The following is a 6,000-nucleotide window of genomic DNA, read 5'->3' on the forward strand; positions in this document are numbered from 1 at the left end:
TAAGTTTCATAACTACTGCTTTGTTGTTGTTTGTTTAAAATTGATTAATTTTTTCGTGGCTATGCCTTTTAACGCAAAAACAACTGGAGGTCAGGTGCAAAGATATTTCGTATAAATCTTTGATAATTAAACTTTTAAAATACTATTACTTTTTTTATTATAAACTACAACAGCTTCTTAAAACTGAAAGTTTTAACTAACCATAGTTTAAGCCCATGCGAATATAAAAATTAATTCTTTTTTTTTTTTTGTTTTTTTTTTTTTTTTTTTTTTTTTTTTTTTTTTTTTTAGATTATTCACCTCCCCAAGGCCCGAGGGGGGCCACTACAGTCGAGGAGGCTACTTATTTTTTGTGTTTTTTTTAATTTTTTTTTAATTGTTATTCGTGGTGCAACCCTCTCTCAACTCTTAAACTCCGAAACACGAACCTTGCCGAGCAAGGCCGCTGCGCGGAGAAACTAAGTTGAGCGCGGTACTTCCAGGGACGTGGTGGGAGTCGAACTCCGAACCTCTCGCTTACAAAGCGAGCGCTCTTACCACTACACCACTACCGCATCTTTTTTTATATTTAGCTATATAAATACGAAAATACCAAAAGTTCATAACACCAAAATATCAAAAAGTATCATAGTACTATATGAAGCTAAATCTTTGCTTTCAAAATGAAATTATAAAACTCCCTTCTATTTGACTATTTAATGTACCTTAATATTATATAAGGAAAAATCAGCGGTATTAATAAAGATGGCAGCCGTGTTTTTGTTCTACCAAAATATAAAGAAAGTGAATATTTAAAAAAGAATGAAATACTTTAAAGTTAACTAACTTTAAAGTATTTCTGAAAAACTATAACTATTAGTTAATTATTAAGAAAGATCATTAAAATTAATAATCTTAAAATGAAAAAAAATTAATATGAGTAAACCAAACACGAGAAAGACGAATAATCAAAACAAAATCGCAACTATACCGAAAGGGTTCAACAATTTCGGTAACTTGCAAAACAATTACTTTTAGTTACCGGTAACTGCGGTAACTTGTGGATAACTTAAGGTAACTTGACCGTAACTTAAGGTAACTTGAGTGTAACTTATGATAACATTGGGTAACTTTTAATTTGAAAAAGTAAGTTAAAAAAAATTGACAACTATTACACAGGTCAACAAAAAAAAATTTTTTTCTGGTGCCGAGCAAACAATTTGTTTTTTGTATAGCATTTCTCATTTTGATTATGCAACTCTTTTTTTACCATCAGGTCAAGTTGTAAAGATATTTAGGTTCAAATCTTAAGTATTTAGGGTAAAGTCCCTAATATTGTCGAAAAAAAAGTTATTCAAAAGTATGTCAACCTGGGTCTCAAAAGAAGCGTATTTTCATAGAGATTTTTAAAATGTTATTTATTTGTAATAAAAATAAGTATTTTGTGTATTTTTGGTGAATAACATTCTGTGGACTTTTTTTAAGAGTCTTTAGCATTTTTTCACATAATTTTTTTGTCAATAAATTTCAAGGAAAATATTTATGTTTTCTAAAATCTCTATGAAAATACGCTTCTTTTGAGACCCAGGTTGACATACTTTTGAATAACTTTTTTTTCGACAATATTAGGGACTTTACCCTAAATACTTAAGATTTGAACCTAAATATCTTTACAACTTGACCTGATGGTAAAAAAAGAGTTACATATTTGAAATCAAAATGAGAAATGCTATACAAAAAACAAACTGTTTGCTCGGCACCAGAAAAAAAAAATTTTTTTGTTGACCTGTGTTATTGATAGAATGTGAGAAGAATTTATACATTATCAATAACACTCGCGCAGATTTATATATATATATATATATATATATATATATATATATATATATATATATATATATATATATATATATATATATATATATATATATATATATATATACAATTTCAGTTGGTTTAGTTTCCAAAATTTCATGCAAATAAGTTTTAAACATGTTGTACCTATTACGCGTTAAACGCCGTGTTTAGTTTAAATTAATTCAGTTATTTCATTTCATTATTTTATTTAAACCTCGTTTTTATATTTTTCCATTGGAAATAATTCTTTTAAAAAATTAGCTCAGATTCTTTTAAAAATCTCTTTATACTAACGTATACTAACGTATACTAACGTATTAACTGCGATACGCGTGTTTTTATTTTATCTCGTTCCTTAGGCAAAATAAAACTTAAAAGATAATTCTGGAATCAAAATCGCGTGAAAAATTAAGTAAAAACATAAAATTCATTAACTTCATTGGTTTCATGCGGCAAAAAGAAATTGTGTCTTTCCAATAGTATTCGGAAAAGTCAAATCACGGTCAAAAACGTTTTCTTCCGTCTAGCTTCCATATTTTGGACCAAAACATGGAAAAAACTTTACCCTGTCCAGAACTTCTGGTCCATTTTTGTTTGTTTTTGTACCACATAATTTTAAAACTTTTCTTCAATTTGTCGCAAAGTTTCGATAACTCCATACTCTCCCCCATGCGCATACTTTATCTCCCCCATGCGCATACTTTATCTCCCCATGCGCATACTTTATCTCCCCCATGCGCATACTTTATCTCCCCCGTGCGCATACTTTAAATATGAATAATAAATGACAAATGTTTATTTAACAATAATATGAAAACTAAACAAACGTGTTAAAACATTATGAAGAAAAAAATATTGTAATAAACAATGAATAAACCTAATAACAAATGAGTAACAAAAATGGGTAAAAAGATATGGTATAATTTTTCGTTGTTCAATAACTAAACTTCCTTGTTTTTCACACTAAATTTAGTTTCAAAGATTAAATTGTTGCATAAAACATGAGAAAATTTTTAACTTTACACGGTTTTTTACGTTTGAGAATATATACATTTTTGTTCTCTGCTATAAAAGATGGTAACTAAGTCAAACCATAAAAAGAGCCTAATAAAGACATTTCTTCTTTATCTTCTTCAATATAGCTTTCATCGCATAAATAATTTTATTTATCTTCCTTGTCTAATAAAGATGAATTGATGTAAAGAAAAGCTAACTTTTCCACATTTTTATTTAATAGTCTGTTTCTTCTCTTTCCATGAATAAAATTATATGTGCTCCAAACTCTTTCACTAGAAGCAGAAGATGACGGAATTGTGAAGAACCTGATTGTAATATTAGATAAATTTGGAAATTTGCTTTTTCTAACAATTGCCCAGTATTGAAAATTTGACATTTTAAAAATTTCTTGTTACTGTCTGACATAAAAACAAATTGTGTTAAATATTCATTCAACTCAAAAATCGCTAAACTAATTTTTTCTTCTGAATCATAAAGTATTGTAAAATATTTTTTTAATTGTTTCAAAGTGTCTAATTTATCTGAACCAATCATGTCATTACTAGCATTGGCGATGAAACAAAAGCAAATACCATAGATTCTGTATGGATAAAGACCCACTTTTCATATAACATCTTGACAATTTTTCCTGAATCTAAATCATGTTTTCAAAATGACAAAGGAGTCTTTTAAAACCATTGTAAATGTTTGCTAAATCATAATTATCACTTTCAAATTTTCCTATAACATTACCTGGAAATTCAAGTATGGTTGATAAGCTTTTGACTATTTTCCAAAACTCACAATCAGAAACAATTTTTATAAATGATTTTTTTTTCTCTGATTCATTAATATTTGACATAATGTGATCCTCAATTAAGAGTTCAATGATAAATTTAACATTCATTAATTTTGATAAACAATTATGCTGAGTATACCAACGAGTGTCAACAGGAATCACTAAGGTATTTTAAATTCTATACTGTTTTTTTAATTCATTAAACCAATTTGAAAACAGTTGCATTCTTTTTATAAATAAGACAATTTGTAAAGCAGATGCCATTGTTTCTTTAAGTTATTCCAAAAAAATTATATCTTTTATGAGTAGATTAATAACGTAAGCAGCACATCCATTAGCAAAAATTTTAGGAAACTTACATTCAATATGTAAAGGGTAATTATATTTAATGATTGTTTTAAAGCTAACAATTGATTTGCGTTACTTGTAAATAATTGTATATGTATATAGACGTATTTGTATATAATATAAAGACATAATTGTAAATATCAATAGAATTAGTTTGTATATAAATTATGTAAATAAATTAATACTATTAATAAATTAATTAATACTATTTATAAATAAATTATTACATGTACCTGATGCTACTCTACACATCCTTAAGAGAAAACTCATCAGAAACAAAACTATTGAACTGATTATCTTTGACGTAGATAAAAAAAACAAAAAATTAACTGATGGAGAAAAGAAATTTCAAGTTATCTGTGAATTGGCAGGTAGTTCATACTCGTAATCATATAAATGTCATTATTTGTTATTATTGTCAAGGCATTTCAAAAAATTGCAAACATGACGCATTTCAAAAAATTGCAAACATGATGACCCTACCAGTAAATATTAAGCAAGAAACCACAAGTTTTATAATTCTGATTATCAAGAGAAGTTATGCATTCATTGCTGTTGGTTTAATAAAGAAAACAACACTAATAATCCATTTTGCACATTAAAAATAATGTCCAATATTCAATGACGTAAGAGAAAAAGTCAAGTCAAGGGTTCAGCAGCAATCAAATCTACCAAAGGAATATAAATTTGTGTTGTTAAATACTGATGGTCTTATTGATAAAAAAGTGAAGTTGAAAAATATTGTATCAGGGCAATAACATCCGTTTTTGCCATGTATAATAACATCCGTGAAACAACATCCGAAATTTCATCGATGTATAATAACATCCGAGAAATAACATCCCAAATTTCATTGATGTATAATAACATCCGTGCAACTACATCTGTAGATTTTTCGAATGTAACTACATCCGAATTTTTTTTTTTTTAATAATGCATTATTTTAACCAGATGTAGTTACACATCTGATTTTTTTCGGATGTAACTATATCCGGAAAATTATTTATTTAATAATACATTGTTTTAACTGGATGTAGTTACACATCTGATTTTTTTCGGATGTAACTACATCCGGCCAGGGTTAGGGTTAGGGTTAGGGTTAACTCTAACCCCTAACCCTAACCTTAACCCTGACGGTAAACTTACTATACCGTATACTGTAAATAGCGATCCCTAAGCTATATGTGGGAGGAAAAATAATTAAATAATGCAATATTTTAAATAGATGTAATTACACATTACAGATTTTTTTGGATGTAACTACATCCGGATTTTTTTAAATAATGCATTATTTTAACCAGATGTAGTTACACATCTGATTTTTTTCGGATGTAACTACATCCGGAAAAAAGGTAATTTAAAAATGCATTATTTTAACCAGATGTAGTTACACATCTGATTTTTTTGTAACTACGTTCGGAAATTTATTTCATTTTATTTTTTATTTTATTTTTAATAATGGATTATTTTAGGCGGATGTAGTTACACATCGAGAAAAAAATCCCGGATGTAGTTACATCTTTCTAAAGATGTTATTATGCATCGATGAAATTTGGGATGTTAATTCTCGGATGTTAATTCAGTAAAGAAAAAAAGCGGATGTTCTTACACAAAAATGCGCGAATGTTATTTCACTACTCCGCGGATGTTGTTGGACAGATGTAGTAATCTTTTCCCAAAAATATTTACTAGAATATAAATTAGAAGTTATTGGTTTAACTAAAACAAATGTGATTGACATATACTTGGATTGTGAAATTTGAGCATTACATTCCAGAAGTGTATTATCTTCTAGCATGCATACTGGGGGATGTACACTTTTGATCAGAGAAGATACTAAAATTTTAGAAATTAAGCAAACTATGGTAGAAATGAAGCGGTGGATTATAAGTGTTTTACTTCAAGTTATAAATAAAACTATATCTGTAAGTTGTGTATATAGATCACCTTCAAAAAGCAATGACATCGAATTTATAAACTTTTATGAAAACTGGATCAATATGATTGAAAATAAATACCAA

This window comes from Hydra vulgaris, chromosome 12 (genome assembly GCF_038396675.1).
Source record: "Hydra vulgaris chromosome 12, alternate assembly HydraT2T_AEP".
NCBI classification, from domain to species: Eukaryota; Metazoa; Cnidaria; class Hydrozoa; order Anthoathecata; family Hydridae; genus Hydra; species Hydra vulgaris.